This window comes from Lepidochelys kempii, chromosome 7 (assembly GCF_965140265.1).
Source record: "Lepidochelys kempii isolate rLepKem1 chromosome 7, rLepKem1.hap2, whole genome shotgun sequence".
NCBI classification, from domain to species: domain Eukaryota; kingdom Metazoa; phylum Chordata; order Testudines; family Cheloniidae; genus Lepidochelys; species Lepidochelys kempii.
Window position 1 is genome coordinate 3897870 of NC_133262.1, and position 23192 is coordinate 3921061.

Here is a 23192-nt window from a genome sequence, read left to right on the forward strand (position 1 = left end):
GGGAGCCCTCAGGTAAAGGTGAAGAAGGCGTTAAGAGAGAGAAGCGGGAAACCGTGGGGAAGTGGCCCAGGGAAATGTAGCAACTCTGGCAGTGAAAGGTCGGCTGCCAACAGCTGCTGCCATTAGGATCCCTGGGCTGGAACCCGGCGTAGAGGGCAGGCCAGGGCTCCCCACAAACCACCACTGCAGAAACACCTCCTGGGAGGGGAAGACGGGCCCCTCTCAGGACAGGAAGCTAAACTGTTCTGGAACAAGCCCATAGGGACAACAGAGACTGTGGGAGATCTCTCACCAACCTCCTTGCTGGCTTATGATGAAAAGGGCTCAGTAGACTGTAACCCTGGCCCTAGGGAGAGAAGGGCTACGTTGAGGGTTGCAGTGAGCCTCTGAGGCTAGCATAAACCGCCTGGAAACGCGGGACCCACAGGGACATGGTTGGAGCTCTGCCACAACAGATAGTTTCCTCGGTTATGGCAGAAGTCACCAGGGGATGCTTTGTTAGGAGGAAGGGCTCTAAGGGGGCATGAGGAAAGGCTTGGTGGCTCTGGCTTGGGCTTAACCAGCACTTTCTTTCTCCTACCAAAAACCTTTCTTCCTACCAGCTCATCCTCCAAGAAGCAGAAAAACCTCAGAAGCTCAGGAATATAGTAGTTACTGAAGGGATGGTCTGCCTGGCACATAGATCAGACCAGCTCTGTGGCAAAGAGTCAGCTGTGGAGCAGGATGAGGATACAGGGAAGATCTAGAGGCATAGAAGCAACTGAGAAGGAAAGGGAGAGAGAGATGGAAGCCAAGTTAACTTATCTCGAGTCCTCATCTTACAACCCTAAAGACAAGTATACGAAGGGTTAAAGCACAGCTGTTTGGTTCATAGATCACTTATCACTTGTGATACAGCAGCTGCGGCCAAGATAACTATATACAGCATTTGCTTAACAAATAGAAGATTAAGCAGGTGCAAGCAGGTATAAGCCCATAAATTGTAGCTGACATATATAAATAAGAACAGATTTTTTTCTCCCCTAAAAAGTTTTCCTTTTAAAAACACTTTTATCCACCACATAAATATTTGTTCAAATTTTTTTGGCTTTATTCTACCTATAAACAACTGAACTACGCATATAAACATTAAAAATCAATTTACCGTGTCATAAAATGTAAATGCGCTCAGAAAAAAAATAAATTTCACTCACATACTATACCATAACATACATTTCTTCGATATTATACAACTCTGTTATTTCACAAATGTTTTAACAGTTGATCACAGTGGTTTACAATTGACGACACTGCAAGACAATAATAATTTAAATCTCACTGCATAATGTGACCGTTTTGAATTTCTAAATCTGCCTTTTATGTTGCATGATGCTGTATTTACTCCTGAGGGCATTCTGCACCAAAAAATTAAAAATTCTGTACCCAATATTTTAAAATTCTCAAAATTTTATTTCTCAAACAAATACAGAGGCTCCAGCATGGCACTGGGGAGCACAGGCCACTGGCTGCACAGAGGTGGGAGATCATTGTGCAGCTCCCCACCCCAGAACACGGACTTAGCGGTGAGGCTGAACCTAACCCTGACATAGGGAAAGGATCGGGCATGCACCTGAAACATGCCATGTGCACCAGGTGTAAGCAGGCAGGCTCAGCAAGGCTGGATCCAAGTGTGGAGTTTAGTGTCGGGGGATCCAGGGGTGGGTTGAGAGGGTTCTGTGTGGGGCAATCTGGGTGTGAACGGCTCAGTGGAGGATCCAGGTGTGGGAGGGAGGGAATCTGGATGCACAAGGGCTTATGTGAGTGGGGGCTGGGTGCAATGGTAATTGGACTCTACAGGGGAGCCAAGAGGAAGGTGGTTGGGGCTCAGCAGGAGGGTCACGGGGGGGGAAGAGAGTTTACAGGGGGCCTGGGTGTGGGGGGGTTAATTGAGTGATCAAGATGCTGGGGGAGTGGGGCTCAATGGGATGGGGATCCAGGTGCAGCTGGTTGGGACTCAGTGGGGTGGCTGAGTGAGGGCGGCTCAGCAGGGTGGTCCTGGGGCAGGGGGAGTGGGGCTCATGGGGGGAGTTCTGAGTGCGGGGGGGGGGGGTAAGGCTTTGCATGAGGGGCTGGGTATGAGGGGGTCTGGATGCATGGTGGTTGCGTGGATGGGAAAGCATCTCCCTGTACAGGGATCCCTCCCCCTGCAGCTGAGGAGCAATGGGTGCAGGAAGCAGGGGGGAGGGGAGTTTGCAGAGCTTCCTGCAGCTGAGGTGAAATCTGGGGGTGGGTCTGACTCAGCCCCGGATGCCAGGCAGGGGAAGAGGAAGTCCTGTCCTCCCCAGCTCAGCCAGGATGAGCAGCTGAGCCCAGCACAGGGTAGGATCAATCAACCGGGTTTTCCCCAGTCCTGCCCTCTGCCCCACAGTGATTTACCTCTCTGCTGTCTGCCCCAGGCACCCAAAACACATTGCTGGGGTGGGACGCATGACCGCTCTTGTGGCTTCCCTGTCAGAAAGTCATTTTTTCTGCGGGGAAGCAAAGAAATCTGCAGGGGACATAAATTCTGCATGTGTGCAGTGGCACAGAATTCCCCCAGGAATATTTATTATCACAGTTCTTAACATTAGCTCTTATAAAACTGATAGCAGAAAATCTCAAAATTAAAAAATAACTTGTTGAAACCAAATACAAGTTTATAGGCTATTTTAACCCGTCCAGTGAAGCCACTTGATGAAAGCGATCCCTGTCACAGCCCACAATTTATCGTCCAATTTCTTTTCTGTATGAACTATTTCCAGTTTAAGTATGAATAAGAGCAATTAAGTTGCACATTTATAAATACACCTACCAATGGCAGTAACATTTTCTTCAAAGAAAAGACTAAAGCTATTGAAAAACTGCAAACAAGGCTAACTATTGTTCTCTATTACTTCATATTCAGCTTTTTGTCCATTTAAAGCCCAATGACAAAGTCAGAAGAACTTTGTAGCAGTCAAAGTTGTGCATACTATTGCACAACTATCACAATAAACGTAATAAAACCAGATTAAAATGCCACTCTGCATTCTGTTTTAAATGTTTTATTTTGCCAGCTGGCTTTATTCAGCTATTGACCAGAAACAATACCAGTGTTGTTGTTGTTTTTTTAAATCACACCTACCATTAATCATAGTGAACAGAGCTACACTGGAATATCTTAACCACTGTGAACAAAGCATAAGTCAGCAATCATGCTCTAAGATATGGCCATCCTCAGCACATCAAGTTGTTTCCTTACAATTCCCCTCTAACAATTGCTCAGCATTTTTTGTGTGATGGGACAACTAAGTGGTTAAAGAAGTTGTCCTGTCAGCTATATCTTTAAATGCTTAAATCCCTGAATAAAAGAAAAATCAACGATGTAAGGCAATGTTTGTCAATGCCATGTAATAAATACACTTACCTTTACAGACTATTCTCACTGGATTTCACTTCTTTGCTGTACTTCAAAGCTACAAAGGGATAAAAAATAAAGCATTGACCTGCCTGCCAGTGAAGAAAGAATGTTTGGTGCATACATTAGTAACCATGTTTTACTTATATCACAGCAAGAATCGCTAGAAAAACCTCTGATAAAAAGTTCTCACTGCTATTTCATGGGCCAAATTCTGGCTGTCGGTAGCACATAGGCATATAGTAGAAAGCTTGCAGAGAGAGGGGAACCCCAAGGCAAAAGTGTTCTGTCCAATTTTGGCTTCCTCCAAAATCCACAGAGACGTTGCTCCACGCGCCTGCTGGAGGGGCACTACTGAGCATAGCCTAAAGATCAGCTGGTATGATCCACATGTGATGCACAAAAGTGGAAGTACAATGCCTGCTCTGACAATAAGAACCACTCACCTTGCATGGGGAAAGGGGAACATCACCAGTTGATAAGCTGCTTTTGAAGCACTGGCATGTGGTTCTCTTACAACCTATTTTGCAAGATCACCACAAATCTAAGAATTAGAAGTGAGTAAACCTCCACCATTGTAATGTAAGTGGTCATGGGAAATTTAATATACAGTTCTTTCAGCTTTTTGATGACAGTTGCATCAGGTAAAACTGAAAAGATTAAAACTTAATTTTAAATAATTTGTTAATTTTATTCCATGTATTACCTTCCTATTGGACTCCCATATCCCTTTTAGGATTTAGAAACGTTTCCAAAAGCTGCAATGCCCTAACTTTTATTACTCAATACTCCCTCAATATGTCTAATGACATCTTTTGACTAACAAACAAGCCATGGCTAATCTCCTCAACTAGAAGGAATGATCCCTTAGGGCTGGAGAGTCTTCAAAAGGGATCTGCACAAAGATGCTACCTGATATCCCTACTCAGGTTTAGGTCCTTCCGGATACCGCAGGGGAAAACTCACTTGGGGTCATGAAATCTGAGGTTTGAGCAGCAGGGTGCTGTTTAAAGTCACACCTGCATTTACCTAATACCCCCCATCCTACTTGCTTATATAGACAAAAAAAGACTATCCTGCATCCAGAAGAAAACATCAGACATAAGTATTTAGGTTTCAGAGTAACAGCCGTGTTAGTCTGTATTTGCAAAAAGAAAAGGAGTACTTGTGGCACCTTAGAGACTAACCAATTTATCTGAGCATAAGCTTTCATGAGCTACCGCTCACTTCATCGGATGCATCAAGACTGGATGCCTCTCTGGCAGATGTGTATTAGCCAAACGCAAGTTGTTAGGCTTAATATACTGGTAACTGAATGAAATTTAATGGCATGTAATACACAGACGGTCAGCCTAGATGATCTAATGCCTTCTGGCCTTAAATTCTATGAATGCTCACCAATGACAAATATTTGTGTGCAATTTACACTGTGTATCAATACAATAAGGAACAGAACTTTTTAACTGTAGAAGAGAGATTTTGTACTGTACTGATCTGTACTGTTTGCTACTGTAATGCACTGGAGTTTGACTACTATGTTAAAGGGGATTTTGCTACTGATTTTAATAATCAATAAGATAAAAAATGTTCATTGATCTACAAGCACAAATATGTTGAATAAATTCATCCCCTGCTCTTATAGTGCATTCAGTGAACTTTTGCCACAGGCAAATTATTGAAACATTCTCTCAAATAATAGCAAATTTCCATCTAAGGAGAGATTCTTAAATGCTCTCATCACATGCTTATGAAAACCATGCAGAAGAAAAATACAGTAATCCTGGGTATATAAATTCCAATTTCTCCAGTGAATCTAAATGTGGGTTATGTCACTGGAAAACCACAACCCACAGATATAGAATCATAGAAATGAAGGCCTGTAAGGGTCCTTGAGAGTTCATCTAGTCCTCGATCCCATGCTGAGGCAGGACCATGTATCTAGACCAGGGATGAGCAAACTTTTTGGCCTGAGGGCCACACTGAGGTGCGAAACTGTATGGATGGCTGGGTAGGGAAGGCTGTGCCTCCACAAACAGCCTGGCCCCCACCGCCTATCCACCCCTCCCACTTCCCGCCCCTGACTGCCCCCCTCAAAACCTCCAACCCATCCAACCCCCCCGCTCCTTGTCCCCTGACCGACACCTCCAGGGACCCCATGCCCCAAACTGCCCCCCAAGGACACTACCCCCTGTCCAACCCCCCCCTTCTCCCTATCCCCTGACTGCCCTGACCCCTATCCACACCCACACCCCCTGACAGGCCCCCCAGGACTCCCACACCTATCCAACTCCCCCTGTTCCCCGTCCCCTGACCGACCCCCGGAACCCTGTTGCCCCCTTACCCAACCCACCTACCCACCCCCGTTACCCCCTTACCATGCAGCTCAGAGCAGCAGGAGCTCGCAGCCCCACCGCCCGGCCGGAGCCCCAGCTGTGCTGCCCGCACGGCGGCATAACTACAGAGCAGGGGGGACAGCATGGGAGGAGCCATGGACTAGCCTCCCCGGCCAGGAGCTCAAGGGCTGGGCAGGACCGTCCCGCGGGACAGATGTGGTCCGCGGGCCATAGTTTGCCCACCTCTAACCTAGACCATCCCTGACATGTGTTTGTCTAACCTATTCCTAAAATCCTCCAGTGACAGGGGTTTCACAACCTCCTTTGGAACCCTACTCCACTACTTAACTACCCTAATACTTAGAAAGTTTTTCCTAATATTTAACCTAAATCTCCCTTGCTGCAGAATAAGCTGATAACTTCTTGTCCTATCTTCAATGGACATGGAGAACAATTGCTCACTGTCCTTTTTATAACAACCCTTAACATATTTAAAGATTGCTATCAGGCCCTTCCTCAGTCTTGTTTTCTCAAGAAACATGCTGATATTTTTTAAACCTTTCCTCATGGGTCAGGTTTTCTAAACCTTTTGTCACTTTTGTTATTTTTCTCTGGACTCTCTCCAATTAGTCCACATTTTTCCTAAAGTGTGGCGCCCAGAACTAGACATAATACTCCAGCTGAGGCCACACCAGTGCTGAGTAGAGTAGGATAATTACCTCTTATCTTACATATGACTCTCCTGTCACCCCAGAATGATATTAACCTTTTTTGCAACTGCATCACATGGTTGGCTCATATTCAATTTGTGATCCACTTTAACCCCTGTTATGCGTGTTCCTGTTATGCAATACTACTGCCTAACCAGTTATTCCCCATTTTGTAGTTGTGCATTTGATTTTTCCTTCTTAAGTGTAGTACTTTGCACGTGTCTTTGCACCACAGTTTGACTACTATGTTAAAGGGGATTTTGCTACTGATTTTAATAAGCAATAAGATAAAAAATGTTCATTGAACTACAAGCACAAATATGTTGAATAAATTCATCCCCTGCTCTTATAGTGTATTCCTGCTGTGATGGGGGCATGGCGAAGCAACAGTTGGAGATGACCACTGGCAGTCATAGCCACAATCCTTCATGTAGGCAGCCTTGGGATATGGCCATTCAGCTCCGTCCCCAGGGCAGTGGAGAAGTTCGGCAGCATCCTAGGAAACTGAGCAGCCCTTTTTAAGATAGCACTGCTCATCCTTTTTAAAGGAAGAGGCTAGAAAATGTGCCCTAAACATTGCCTGCCCCATAATATCTGGCCAGACTACTCCGGTTGACAGATCATCCTACAGCAGTCGAAAAACAATAAAGAAGAAAAGATTCACCCTGGAAGCATGGAATGTACGCAGCCTTATGGATGGAGGCGATGCACAAAGACCTGAGAGAAGAACAGCTCTTGTCCCAAGAGAACTTGCCCGCTATAATATTGATATTGCAGCACTGAGAGAGAGCAGATTGGCTGGAGAAGGTTCCATCAGTGAACTAGGAGGCAATTACACTTTCTTTTGGAAAGAAAAAGCAGAGGATGAAGACAGGATCCATGGAGTTGGATTTTCCATAAGAATGCCACTCCTGAAACAACTTCCTGACCTCCCTGCTGGCCTGCATGATGCAGAATGCTGGACAGACCACAGATTGATAAAAGTAGTGTTGAACCTGCATGTGATCCCATCACAGCATTCCAAACTTAACAGAACAGCCTTCAACATAGTTGGCATTCTTGAGCTTTGCTATCAGGTGCAGTTTCAGCAATTACTTGATACGTTTTTTTCATGCCCATCAATCACTAGCAACCCTTCAGAAAAATGGAACCAGTTTAAGCATGTGATTATTGACACAGCTAAATTAGTGCTCGGGCCAAAGAAAAGGGTAGACCAGGATTGGTTTGATGAGAACAATGAGGACATCTCCAAACTCCTAAGGGACAAGCAGAAAGCATTTGTTGAATGGCAGAATGAACTTACTTCCAACAAAGAAAGATAGGTTTAAGTACTTACAGAGCAGTCTGAACTAAGGAGAATGCAGGATGAGTGATGGGAGAGGAAAGTTGCAGAAGTCCAACATTATGCAGATACAACGCAAAGATGTTCTTTGACTCTCTCAAAGCAGCCTATGGATTATCTAAATCTGGCACAACCCTCATCAAGGAGAAGAAGGAAATCACACAGAGAGGGGTTGAACACTTCAGTAGTCTACTCAATAGACCATCCTCAGTCAATCAGCATGTCCTTGACCATTTACCTGAGAAACCTATCAGAGGATCTCGATCTCCCTCCATCAGTTGTGGAAGTTATAAAAGCCATCAAACAACTCAACTCTGGCAAAAGCATCTGGAAAGGATAGTATCCCAGCAGAATTGTATAAAGGAACAGACCCAAAGGCTATCAAGGTGTTTCATGACATCCTGAGTAGCATTTGGCAGGAAGAAGAAATGCCACAAGACTTCAAAGATGTTATTATTGTATCACTTATTTTTGTTCAAAACAAAGCAGCAAACCTGACTGCAGAAACTAGAGGCATTGCTCTATACAGCAGGCAAAATACCAGCTTGCATTCTACTGAACAGACTCATTGCAAACATATCTGAGGAGAATCTGCCAGAAGCGCAGTGTGGTGTCAGACCAGGTCGTAGCACTATGGACATGATATTTGTTGTAAGGCAGGTCCAAGAAAAATGTTTAGAGCAGAACATGGACCTGTATGCAGTTTTCATCAATTTGACCAAAGCTTTCGGTACGGTCAACAGAGAGGGTCTATGGGCTATTCTACATTAAGTGGGCTGCCCAAGAAGGTTCATACAAATCATCCGTCTGTTCCATGACTACATGATAGTGCAAGTACTCGCCAGTGGTGACATTTCTGATACATTTGAAATCTCGAATAGAGTGAAGCAAGGCTGAGTACTTGTTCCAGTACTGTTCAACTTGTTCTTTGCTTGTGTTCTCAGCCATGCAACAAGGGACTTGAATCAGGGGATATACATCTGCTACCGACTCAATGGCTCCCTCTTTGATCTTCGAAGACTCAAGCTAAGACCAACATACTGGAGAGGATTCTCATCAAGGCAGTTTTTGCAGGTGACTGCACCTTGATGGGTCATAGACAAGACGATCTTCAGGTGATCGCTGATAGATTTTCTGAAGCACCCCAGCTCTTTGGCCTCACCACCAGTCTTGGGAAGACAGAAGTCTTGTTCCAACCAGCACCTCATTCCAATGCTCCAGTGCCAGTCATCTTCATCCAAGCAACACAGTTGAAAAATGTGGATCAGTTCAAGTATTTGGGCAGTACCATCTCAAGTGACAGTTCTCTTAATAAGGAATTCTCCTTCAGAATTAGTAAAGCCAGCCAGGCCCTTGGCCGACTTCGAACGAAAGTTCTTAACCAACACAACATCCATCTCTCCACCAAATTGAAGATCTACAGTGTAGTGGTTCTAACATCTCTCCTGCAAGGATCTGAGACTCTTTATAAACATCACATTAAACAGCATGAGCAATTTCATATGTGTTCCCTATGCTCAATAATGAGAATTTGCTGGCAGGACAGAGTGACCAATATTAAGGTTCTTGAGAGAGCAAACACAACCAGCATTGAGGAAATGTATTGAGAGCACAACTTAGATGGACCTGGCACGTCAAAAGAATGGAAGACCACCGTCTCCCAGAACAGATATTGTATGGGGAGCTGAATCAGGGCAAAAGAAAGAAGGGTCATCCATCTAATAATCAGGATGATGGGATGGACTGCACCCTCAGCAAGTTTGCAGATGACACTAAGCTGGGAGGAAAGGTAGATACGCTGGAGGGTAGGGATAGGGTCCAGCGTGACCTATATAAATTGGAGGATTGGGATAAAAGAAATCTGATGAGGTTCAGCAAGGACAAGTGCTGAGTCCTGCACTTAGGACAGAAGAATCCCATTCACTGCTACAGGCTGGGGACCGACTGGCTAAGCAGCAGTTCTGCAGCTAAGAACCTGGGGATTACAGTGGACAAGAAGCTGGATATGAGTCAACAGTGTGCCCTTGTTGCCAAGAAGGCTAACGGCATATTGGGGCACATGATTTACAAGGAGAGGCTGAGGGAACTGGAGAATTGAGGGGACATAGCTTTTCAACAGTCCAGATTGTACCCTGGGTAATGTCACAACTGCCTCTGCAATTGGGCTAGTATTTTCCATACAAGTCATTTACTTCATACAGACATACTCTTCTAATGATTATGAAAACATCATGCACATTACAGAGGACATTTTGGAACTCTGCCTTTTCAATTCCAAAACTGAACTCGCTCGACAAATTAGTTATTCTTAATCTAATAGTAATCTACACTGCCTTTTTGTGTTCTGTGTGTTTCAGATGGATCAAGTATTTACTTCAAAAATAAACATCACTGAATTAAAGAAAGCAAGATAAGATAGATGAGATTGCTGTGCAACTAGATCAATTTTGGACTAAAATCCAAAATGATGCTTTTGAAAGGAACAGTCAACTTGCAATCTATGCAATTTTATATTTTAAAACAGGTTGAAAGTAGTTTCAACAATTATATTTGCCTCTGAGTTCCACTGCCAAATTTTGTGATTTGCAATTTCAGTTTCATGTTTTTAATTCCAACTAACAATACAAAGAATGCTGTCAAATATACTAAGTAAAACTGAAAACGTTTTCTGTAATCTTTCAGTTACAAAAAGAAAAAGAGTACTTGTGGCACCTTAGAGACTAACCAATTTATTTGAGCATAAGCTTTCGTGAGCTACAGCTCACTTCATCGGAGCATCCGATGAAATGAGCTGTAGCTCACGAAAGTTTATGCTCAAATAAATTGGTTAGTCTCTAAGGTGCCACAAGTACTCCTTTTCTTTTTGCGAATACAGACTAACACGGCTGTTACTCTGAAACCTTTCAGTTACAGTAATCTTAAGAGTTATTTGTTTTTACACTACTAGGTAAACATTTGCAGATAGAACTGCAATTTCTTTAAGGATGGCAGTGTCCTTTTAAAAATGTATCTGCAAATAGTTCATTCTACTAGACGTAAATTAATTTCTGTGTATTTACAAAACATTATGTCAAGTAGCTAATGCACATGCACAGCTGATTTTCAAACAAACTATGCTGACGAAATTCAAAAAGGACAAATATAACTACTCCATTTACGAAGGAACAATCAGTTGCACACATACAAAATGGGAAATGACTGCCTAGGAAGTAGTACTGCGGAAAGGGATCTGGGGGGTCATAGTGGACCACAAGCTAAATATGAGTCAACAGTGTAACACTATTGCAAAAAAAGATGAACATCATTGTGGGATGTATTAGCAGGAATGTTGTAAGCAAGACAGGAGAAGTCATTCTTCCACGCTACTCTGCTCTGATTAGGGCTCAGCTGGAGTATTGTGTCCAGTTCTGGGCACCACATTTCAGGAAAGACGTGGACAAATTGGGGAAAGTCCAGAGAAGAGTAACAAAAGTGATTAAAGGTCTAGAAAACATGACCTATGAGGGAAGATTGAAAAAACTGAGTTTGTTTAGTGTGGAAAAGAGAAGACTGAGAGGGGACATGAAAATTTTCAAGTACATAAAAGGTTGTTACAAGGAAGAAGGAGAAGAATTGTTCTTCTTAACCGCTGAGGATGGGACAAGAAGCAATGGGCTTAAATTCCAGCAAGGGAGGTTTAGGTTGGACATTAGGAAAAACTTCATTAGAGTTTTTTAAGAGCAGGTTAGACAAATACCTGTCAGGAATGGTCTAGAAAATACTTAGTCCGAGCATGAGTGCAGGAGACTGGACTATATGATCTCTCGAGGTCCCTTCCAGTCCTATGGTTCAACCAAGGAAGGTTATTCTCTCATTACAAAAGCGAAAAATTTACTATTCCACAGTAGGCCAATTGCTTGCAACTTTCTATAATTCAAACACCATGCATTAGTATCAATCAGTGTAAATGGAGTAGGATTTAAGGCTAAAATAGGAAAAGAACAAGTTGAGAATTACTTAGACATGTTAAATATCTTCAAGTCAGCAGGGCCTGATTTAATATATCCCAGAATACTTAAGGAACTGGCTGAAGAGATCTCTGAGCCATTAGCAATTATCTTTGAGAACTCGTGGAGGACGGGAGAGATACCCAAGGCCTGGAAAAGGGCAAATATAGTTTCTATCTATAAAAACGGGAATTAACACAACCCAGGGAATTATAGACCAGTCAGTATAACTTCAGTATCTAGAAAGATAATGGAACTAATAAACAAAATATCAATTTGTATGCATTGTGATAGGGTTGGGCCAGATGGCTACAGGAGAGTGATAGAAGGCAGATATATTAGCCCCAGATTAAGCAGGTCCCCTTTCCCAGCATAAGGTAACAGGGGCGGTTCCAGAACAATCAGGAATTTGCTGAAACCAAGTCAGGTTAATTAGGACACCTGGAGCCAATTAAGAAGCTGCTAGAATTCGTTAAGACAGGCAGGCTAATCAGGGCACCTGGTTTCAAAAGGACCTCACTTCAGTCAGTGGGCGGCCTGCAAGGAGCTGAGGGTGAGAGGACTGAGGAGTACAAACGCTATCTGGCATCAGGAGGATGGTCCTGTGGTGAGGGTAAAGAAGGTGTAGGGAGGAGGCCATGGGGAAGTAGCCAAGGGAGTTGTAGCTGTCACACAGGTGTTACACAAAACACTGTAGACAGCTGTGATCCACAGGGCCCTGCACTGGAACCCGGAGTAGGTTCCCCCCATCTTCCCAACTCCCTATTGGATACAGGAGGAGTTGACCTGGCCTGTCCCCCGACCCACTAGGTGGATCAGCAGAGACTGTGGGGATTGTTCTCCTTCCCTTTCCCATGCTGGCCAGTGGTGAGGTTAGCTGAGTGAACGGCAGATTTGAGCCACTAGCAAAAATGGGCAAAATGAGAGCTGCCAGGAATCTCTGAGGCGAGCAAATCCACCAATAAGTGCAGGACCCACCAAGGCAGGAACTTTGTCACAGCACCTAGAAGAAAATGCGGTGATATGTAACAGTCAACACAGAATTGTCAAGAACAAGCATGTCAAACCAACCTCGTATCTTCCTTTGATAGGGTAACAAGACTTATGGATGGGGGGAAGTAGTAGATGTTACATCTTGACTTTAGTAAGGCGTTTGATACGTTCGTAAACAAACTAAAGAAATATAGCCTAGACAAATCTACTATAAGGTGGGTGACAACTGGTTGGAAAAGCATTCTCAGAGGGTAGGTATCAATGCTTCACAATCGAGCTCAAAGAGCATATCGAGTGGGATTCTTCAGGGACTATCCTAGTCTGGTCCTATTTAATATTTTCACAAATGATTTAGATAATGACAGAGAGTACACTTATAAAGTCTGCAGAAAATACCAAGTTGGGATGGGTTGCAAGTGCTTTGGAGGACAGGATTAGAATTCAAAATTATCTTGATAAACTGGAGAAATAGCCTCAAGTAAACAAGATGAAATTCAATAAGGACAAATGCAGAGTACTAAACTTAGGAAGGAATAATCAATTGCACAAATTCAAAATGGGAAATGATTGCCTAGGAAAGAGTACTAGGGAAAGGAACTAGGGGGTTACAGTGGATCACAAACTAAATATGAGTCAACAGTGTAACACTGTTGCAAAAAAAGTGAACATCATTCTGGGATGTATTCGCAGGAGTGTTGTAAGCAAGAGACAAGAAGTAATTCTTCATTTCTACTCAGCACTGATAAGGCCTCGACTGAAGCACTGCGTCCAGTTCTGGGTACCATACTTTGGGAAAGATGAGGACAAACCGGAGAAAGTCCAGAGGAGAGCCAAAAAAATAATTAAAAGTCTAGAAAACATGACCTATAAGGAAAGAATTAAAAAACTGGGTTTGTTAAGTGGAGAAGAGGCAACTGAGGTGAGACCTGATAACAATCTTTAAGTATGTAACAGGTTGTTATAAAGAGGAGGGTAATACATTTTTCTCCTTAATCACTGAAGACAGGACAAGAAATAATGGGCTTAATTGCAGCAAGGGAAATTTAGGCTAGACATCAGGAAAAACTTTTCAACTGTAGATAAAACACTGGAATAAATTACCAAGGAAGGTTCTGGAATCTCTGGAGGTTTTTAAGAATAGGTTGGACAAACACCTAACAAGGATGGTCTAGATAATACTTAGTCCTGCATCAGTGCACAGGACCAGACTAAATGACCTACCAAGGTCCCTTCCAGTCCTACATATCTATGACTCTATATTATACCCCAGTATTGTAACTAAAAGTATTAAACTGATTTAAATTAATTTAGTTAATAAAATATTATTCAGGTATTTGTATAACTAGTACAATATCATGCAAATAAAAATAGGTTATTTATATCAATGTACATAGGAAATGCTGCAAGAAAAATCTTAAGGGCACAAATCTGCTCCTCTTAAAGTCCATGAAATTTTTGCTATTAATTTAGGCCCAAATCCTTCAAACACTTTATCATGTGCTTAACCTCAAACTTGAATAGTTCTGGTGACGTCATTAGAGAGATTTGTGCTTAAAGCTAAGCATGTACATACGCAATAACAGGACCAGGGCCTTCTGTGGGACTATATTATTGCAATACAAAAAATATAATATCACTATAATACCAGGTGTAACTCATTTCCAATATAATAAAATCTCTTAATTTGAGTTTTATACCTCACCAGAGTGATACTATACAAGAAAAGTCTAGAATAATTTTTTCCAAATAAAGATTTAAATTATTCATGTTTTTTTACTGCTGATATTTCTGCAGTTGAGAGCTGCAAAAATATATTTTAACAAGTTACGTATGTGTTAACAATTTGTAGCCTAAAATTTAAAATGGAAAAATACGAGCTTTTGCAGAAAGTTGTTTTAGGAACTTCAGAGAAAACGCTATCCAACAATCTAATCCACACCTGCTGTTTGAACAAGCGGTTGCCACAATTTTAGAAAAAAAAGTAAGTCACCGGGGTATATACACATATAAGGACCAGTCAGGTAGGCATCTACTGAAGCTGCCACATTTAATTCAGAAAAGTAAAGAGTTAACCAGTTTATTGTTGTAAACAAAAGCATTTGCTTAAATGAAAGTTCCGTCAAAGTTTAATAAACAAATTCAAGTGAACACAAAGTAAAGGATTATATACTTTCTGTGGTTTCTATAATGGCTAATCTAATGACACTGAATGGAGTGTTATTGCTGATTCCTTTGCCTCTATTTCATAAATTAGATAAAGCAAACTGACAGTTACAATACTTGGGAATTTTATTCTACTAAGTGATTTTAAAGGCATGACTTGAATGACTACTGATTCATATTTTTTTCACTTTTAAGGGGAAAAAAATCATTAAATAAAATAATTGTACACAACACAATGTATGTCTAAAAAAAATCACAATGTAAGAGTCAGAAATCAGAGTGAAATGAATCATTGTCATGGACAGAGAAGCAGTCAAGCCAGTAGGATATAAAATAAGGGTAACCCACAAGGCCATTCTATTCATGGAACTCTCAAGAGCCCTGTGCATAAATGATGGCATGACCAAGAGTGTAGAATTCACTACCGTACAACTTGAGTAGTACATTTCTAAATCTTCAAACAGTTCACTCGTTCCAACTGCTAAGAGTTTGGTCATCTCTCGGTGAAGAACATAAAAAAAAAGCCAGCATCCGTGGCCTCTCCTGGACTATAAGAGACCTCAACCTGAGTTGTCTAAAGACAAAGTTAATAGTACATCTGTCAGTTTAGTTACTGTAAAGATGAAGCCCTTCTTTCCATATGAGCTTTTTGTATAATGAAGGGCCTTTTCTCTAGCACTTCCAATGTTTTCACTAACCTTTGAGTTTAGTGGATGAGAATTACACTTCCTAGAAAAAGCTTATGCTCAAATAAATTGGTTAGTCTCTAAGGTGCCACAAGTACTCCTTTTCTTTTTTACTTCCTAGAAATGGAAGGGAAATTTCTATCAGCTTTTAGAGATGCATTAGCCCTAATACTGACAGTGGGGGGGGGGGTTCATTTATGTTGATAGCCGAAGAAAGAAAAAAATCTCTTCCCCAATTTCATTCACATAATAAGAATCTGCAAGCTGTTCCATATGACAGATGAGCAATGTGAGCTAAAGCAACTTGTTCCGCTTGTCATCATCCAAGAAGCTACGCAATGAAATATATCTGTGATGACACTACTATAGTAGAACTAGGTCAAACATACGGTCACTTTAAAACAGAATGTCAACTATTCTTTCTACTTCAGAAATTTAATTCAGTGGCACTCCAGAAACCATTAGATACTATTGTGATTGTGACAATATTAGAAGCATCCACTTGTGAGCACAAAGGTACCATAAAAGGTTTGCAGGAATCTCCAGATGACTGTCAAAAAAAATGTAGATTTCCACCACAAATATCATATCATAGAATATCAGGGTTGGAAGGAAACTGAGGAGTCATCTAGTCCAACCCCCTGCTCAAAGCAGGATCAGTCCCCAACTAAATCATCCCAGCCAGGGCTTTGTCAAGCCTGACCTTAAAAACCTCAAAGGAAGGAAATTCCACCACCTCCCTAGGTAACGCATTCCAGTGCTTCACCACCCCCCTAGTGAAAAAGTTTTTCCGAGTATCCAACCTGAACCTCCCCGACTGAAACTTGAGACCATTACTCCTTGTTCTGTCATCTGCTACCACTGAGAACAGTTGAGATCCCTTTGGAACCCCCTTTCAGGTAGTTGAAAGCAGCTATCAAATCCCCCCTCATTCTTCTCTTCCACAGATTAAACAATCCCAGTTCCCTCAGCCGCTCCTCATAAATCATGTTCCAGTCTCCTAATTATTTTTGTTGCCCTCCGCTGGACGCTTTCCAGTTTTTCCACATCCTTCTTGTAGTGTGGGGCCCAAAACAGGACACCAGATGAGGCCTCATGAAAGTCGAATAGAGGGGAACGATCACGTCCCTCGATCTGCTGGCAATGACCCTACTTATACAGCCCAAATTGCCATTGGCCTTCCTGGCAACAAGGGCACACTGTTGACTCATATCCAGCTTCTTGTCCACTATAACACCAAAGTCCTTTTCTGCAGAACTGCTGCCGAGCCATTCGGTCCCGAGTCTTTAGCGGTGCATGGGATTCTTCCATCCGAAGTGCAGGACTCTGCACTTGTCCTTGTTGAACCTCATCAGATTTCTTTTGGCCCAATTCTCTAATTTGTCTAGATGCCTCTATATCCTACCCTTACCCTCCAGCGTATCTACCACTCCTCCCAGTTTAGTGTCATCAGCAAACTTGCTGAGGGTGCAGTCCATGCCATCCTCCAGATCATTAATGAAGATATTGAACAAAACCGACCCCAGAACCGACACTGGGGCACTCCACTTGATACCGACTGCCAAGCAGACATGGAGCCACTGATCACTACCCGTTGAGCCCAACGATCTAGCCAGCTTTCTATCCACCTTATAGTCCATTCATCCAGCCCATAATTCTTTAACTTGCTGGCAAGAATACTGTGGGAGACCGTGTCAAAAGCTTTGCTGAAGTCAAGGAATAACACGTCCACTGCCTGCCCCTCATCCACAGAGCCAGTTATCTCGTCATAGAAGGCAATTAGGTTAATCAGGCATGACTTGCCCTTGGTGAATCCATGCTGACTGTTCCTGATCACTTTCCTCTCCTCTAAGTGCTTCAGAATTGATTCCTTGAGGACCTGCTCCATGATTTTTCCAGGGACTGAGGTGAGGCTGACTGGCCTGTAGTTCCCAGGATCCTCCTTCTTCCCTTTTTTAAAGATGGGCACTACATTAGCCTTTTTCCAGTCGTCCGGGACCTCCCCCGATTGCCATGAGTTTTCAATGATAATTGCAAATGGCTCTGCAATCACATCCGCCAACTCCTTTAGCACTCTCGGATGCAACGCATCTGGCCCCATGGACTTGTGCTCATCCAGCTTTTCTAAATAGTCCCGAACCACTTCTTTCTCCACAGAGGGCTGGACACCTCCTCCCCATGCTGTGCTGCCCAGTGCAATAGTCTGGGAGCTGACCTTGTTCGTGAAGACAGAGGCAAAAAAAGCATTGAGCACCTTAGCTTTTTCCACATCCTCTGTCACTAGGTTGCCTCCCTCATTCAGTAAGGGGCCCACACTTCCCTTGACTTTCTTCTTGTTGCTAACCTGAAGAAACCCTTCTTGTTACTCTTAACATTTCTTGCTAGCTGCAACTCCAAGTGTGATTTGGCCTTCCTGATTTTACTCCTGCGTGCCTGAGCAATATTTTTATACTCCTCCCTGGTCATTTGTCCAATCTTCCACTTCTTGTAAGCTTCTTTTTTGTGTTTAAGATCAGCAAGGATTTCACTGTTTAGACAAGCTGGTCGCCTGCCATATTTACTCTTCTTTCTACACATCGGGATGGTTTGTTCCTGTAATCTCATTAAGGATACTTTAAAATACAGCCAGCTCTCCTGGGCTCCTTTTCCCCTCATGTTATTTTCCCAGGGGATCCTGCACATCAGTTCCCTGAGGGAGTCAAAGTCTGCTTTTCTGAAGTCCAGGGTCCGTATTCTGATGCTCTCCTTTCTTCCTTGTGTCAGAATCCTGAACTCGATCATCTCATGGTCACTGCCTTCCTGGTTCACATCCACTTTTGCTTCCCCTACTAATTCTTCCCGGATTGTGAGCAGCAGGTCAAGGAAGAGCTCTGCCCCTAGTTGGTTCCTCCAGCACTTGCACCAGGAAATTGTCTCCTACACTTTCCAAAAACATCTTGGATTGTCTGTGCGCTGCTGTATTGCTCTCCCAGCAGATATCAGGGTGATTGAAGTCTCCTCTGAGAACCAGGGCCTGCAATCTAGTAACTTCCATTAGTTGCTGGAAGAAAGCCTCGTCCACCTCATCCCCCTGGTCTGGTCTACAGCAGTCTCCCACCACGACATCACCCTTGTTGCTCACACTTCTAAACTTAATCCAGAGACTCTCAGGTTTTTCTGCAGTTTCATACTGGAGCTCTGAGCAGTCATACTGCTCTCTTACTTACATTGTAACTCCCCCACCTTTTCTGCTCTGCCTGTCCTTCCTGAACTGTTTATATCCATGACAGTACTCCAGTCATGTGAGTTATCCCACCAAGTCTCTGTTATTGCAATCACATCATAATTCCTTGACTGTGCCAGGACTTCCAGTTCTCCCTGCTTGTTTCCCAGGCTTCTTGCATTTGTGTATAGGCACTTGAGATAACTCGCTGATCGTCCCTCTTTCTCAGTGTGAAGCAGGAGCCCTCCCCTCTCGCGCTCTCCTGCTCGTGCTTCCTCCCAGTATCCCACATCCGCACTTACCCTAGGTCTTTGGTCTCCTTCCCCTGGTGAACCTAGTTTAAAGCCCTCCTCACTAGGTTAGCCAGCCTGCTTGCGAAGATGCTCCTCCCTCAAGTTCTTTATGCCCAGAACAATTTAATGTGTTGTATCATCGTATCTGTTCTTTACTTTTTGAAGTAATACTCTCATTTTGGCTGATGGGGATTAAATGCATTTAAATCCCCAAAGGTAACAATAAAAGTTATTACACAGGTCTACAATTCACAGGAAACATGATAAAAATAAAGCCGCAAAATTCAAATTAATTCCTAGAATTACTCATTTGATTTTTTTTATAACAACAAAATAATTCCTCTATAGTTCACTGTTTCATATGGAAGTAATTCCCCATTACTCAGTTATTTTTTATTATATTACAATGGAATATAAGCATGTCTGATTTATTATAATATATACAAAAACATAAGGAAGCCTGATTGTATTATAAAATATACAGAACCAGAGCTGATAAAATTTACTTGAAAAAATCAACTTTATTCCAACTGTATCAGTTAATCTCAGAGGCTTTGTTTCCATTATGTTATGACTGAGTGTACATTTCTACCCCATACAATAATACTAGTGTGCATTTGTTCATAATACAAGTAATTTGGGGCAAGAAGTTGACAACTGTGACTTTTATGATGCTACATGATAGATCTAAATTAAGTCTCTAACAGTAGACCTTAATATGAAGAAGGTCCTTACCCTGCTCTAAAATTTGATCATGAAAATAGTTATTTATCCATGCACAAAATTGCTTTTGCTTATCAAAATCAAATTCAACTGTCTTGAAGTGTATACTTACTGTAACATTTTTATCCATTAGCGTTCCTCTACTCTAAAACTGATGAAATTGCATATGTTCATGACATACACAGGGAATTTCCTTTTAAGTGTTTAATGACCTAGTTTGGCTACCACTCAGCAGTTGAAGTTCAGGGTTCCTCCTCACCTATTAAGTTCTACACAGCCAACGGTAAGTGTAACCACATCTCAGGTCTCCTCTTCTTACTGGTATATCAGTTCAGATTAGCACTCTGACCACACCAAACCAACCCCCAGTCTAGGAGGAAATAAATTCCAATAATAAACTTTCATTCCTGGGTGCAGGGACTCACCATCTGGTTCCACGGATTCCAAGAAGCACACAAAATAAATGAAACATGCTCTTCCTGGAGCCCTGCTGCAGCCTATCTCTAGGCCTCCTTCCATGTTCCTTTCATTGCCTCTCTCAGGGTCCTTCCTCAGCTTCAGAGCAGCTGGCATCCCACTGCCAATGTAGCACCTCCTCACTAAAAAAGTCCATTAACACCTCCAGCTCCCTCCAGGTCTCTGGCTTTCCAAACCAAACATCACTCCGTCCTCCGGGTACCTCTCCAGCCCATTAGTTCTCCCTTAGGCCACAATAGCCTCTTGGCCCTTGGCAGCTGCTGTTATATTCAGGTCTCTCTCTATTCTGAGAAAAGGTTACTTTGAAACCTGGCATGCATTGCTTCTATCTTACAGTCCCCAATATAACACCTTCTTTGAACAGTAACTCCCAGAATCCCTCCATTCTGAGCCAGAAGTTGGAACACACATGGGCGAGATCTAAGTCTGCTCTTAAAGACGCAGCACTCTGTCACTGAGATGAGTGGAAACTTAGAATTTCTGGTATCAGTAAAAGATGAATCCTGAAAAGATTGAATCAATCCTGAAGCACTTACATGAGAAGAAAGTGATCAGGAACAGTCAGCATGGATTCACCAAGGGAAGGTCATGCCTGACTAATCTAATTGCCTTCTATGATGAGATTACTGGTTCTGTGGATGAAGGGAAAGAAGTGGATGTATTGTTTCTTGACTTTAGCAAAGCTTTTGACACGGTCTCCCACAGTATTCTTGTCAGCAAGTTAAAGAAGTATGGGCTGGATGAATGCACTATAAGGTGGGTAGAAAGTTGGTTAGATTGTCGGGCTCAACGGGTAGTGATCAATGGCTCCATGTCTAGTTGGCAGCCGGTGTCAAGTGGAGTGCCCCAAGGGTCGGTCCTGGGGCCGGTTTTGTTCAATATCTTCATAAATGATCCGGAGGATGCTGTGGATTACACTCTCAGCAAATCTGCGGATCATACTAAACTGGGAGGAGTGGTAGATACGCTGGAGGGCAGGGATAGGATACAGAGGGACCTAGACAAATTGGAGGATTGGGCCAAAAGAAATCTGATGAGGTTCAATAAGGATAAGTGCAGAGTCCTGCACTTAGGATGGAAGAACCCAATGCATAGCTACAGACTAGGGACCGAATGGCTAGGCAGCAGTTCTGCAGAAAAGGACCTAGGGGTGACAGTGGATGAGAAGCTGGATATGAGTCAGCAGTGTGCCCTTGTTGCCAAGAAGGCCAATGGCATTTTGGGATGTATAAGTAGGGGCATAGCCAGCAGATCCAGGGACGTGATCGTTCCCCTCTATTCGACATTGGTGAGGCCTCATCTGGAGTACTGTGTCCAGTTTTGGGCCCCACACTACAAGAAGGATGTGGAGAAATTGGAGAGAGTCCAGCGAAGGGCAACAAAAATGATTAGGGGTCTGGAACACATGACTTATGAGGAGAGGCTGAGGGAACTGGGATTGTTTAGTCTGCAGAAGAGAAGAATGAGGGGGGATTTGATAGCTGCTTTCAACTAACTGACAGGTGGTTCCAGAGAGGATGGTTCTAGAGTATTCTCAGTGGTAGAAGAGGACAGGACAAGGAGCAATGGTCTCAAGTTGCAGTGGGGGAGGTTTAGGTTGGATATTAGGAAAAACTTTTTCACTAGGAGGGTGGTGAAACACTGGAATGCGTTACCTAGCGAGGTGGTAGAATCTCCTTCCTTAGAAGTTTTTAAGGTGAGGCTTGACAAAGGCCTGGCTGGGATGATTTTATTGGGGATTGGTCCTGCTTTGAGCAGGGGGTTGGACTAGATGACCTCCTGAGGTCCCTTCCAACCCTGATATTCTATGATTCTATGAGGAAAGGATTCTAGCTGTGGAGCTACTGCAGTCCTTTTCTGGCAACAGAGTAGACTACATGGAAATAAATACATTTGTACATAATTCTATCAAATCAGAAAATACATTTTAAGTGAAAAATTTAGCATATCCTCAGTGGTTAGCATTGGCCTGCTAAACCCAGGGTTGTGAGTTCAATCCTTGACGGGGCAATTTAGGGATCTGGGGCAAAAATTGGGGACTGGTCCTGCTTTGAGCAGGGGGTTGGACTAGATGACCTCCTGAGGTCCCTTCCAACCCTGATATTCTATGATTCTATATCAAGCAAGTGACATCCAGTTTAATGTGATTCATTGTATGAGTCAAAATCCATCATTTTATTGTTCAAAGAGAGATGTATAAACTCACTAAACTGTAATATTGGTAGTAAATAATACGAGCCCTTTTCATCCATTTAAGAGTGAATTCTGTGTAAATGACATTGGGGAAAAATCAAGCTACATGACTCTTCCTTGTCACATACACCAAATTCATACTCCTCAACATGAATTGCTTATCACACAGCATTTGATAGGTACTCGAAAGAACCAAACAAGCCAAAAGGAGGGCAGGGGGAAAGGACATAAATTCAGCATAAATGTCCAGTTCACAGATGAAAAAGAATATTGTGCACAATATATTGGACATGCAAATTAAAGGTTTTATGGGTATAGTCTTAACTCATGTTTCCTGCACTTATGCAATAGGTAGCCCACATCCACACTGACACCAACACCATTATATGGAGAAATATATTCACAAGATTTCTTTTTAATCTCATTTGTTTGAAAAATTAAGACAGAATCCGAACAGGGCTCTGTAACCAGCTCTTCATTCTAGAGCAGCCATGTTTCCAAACCTTTCTCTAACAGCATCCTACCTAGATAGTTACCATAATCAGGGCTAGAAAATTTTATCCAAAACCTACTAGCTTGCCACAGGTTGAAAACTGTTTGCTGCCACATCACATGCGTATTAAAGAAACAGCAGTTGTGTCCTGTTTACCCTGTATTGTCATTAAGCATGACATTA

General features: G+C 42.7%; 1 protein-coding gene across 19 annotated transcripts in view; it reads right to left on the minus strand.

The window, feature by feature from the left end:
• FHIT (fragile histidine triad diadenosine triphosphatase) overlaps window positions 1-23192 on the minus strand; it is a 1095777-nt gene that overhangs the window by 1041132 nt on the left and 31453 nt on the right. For 13 of the 19 annotated variants that reach the window (XM_073350942.1, XM_073350957.1, XM_073350964.1 and 10 more), the window contains exon 2: window positions 3425-3473. The exons of 5 other annotated variants lie outside the window; for them this stretch is intronic. The gene's annotated coding sequence lies outside the window, so the exon portion shown is untranslated. Of the gene's footprint in view, window positions 1-3424; window positions 3474-3861; window positions 3920-23192 lie in introns of those variants that run through there. One more of the 19 variants, XM_073350948.1, reaches the window with a different exon arrangement.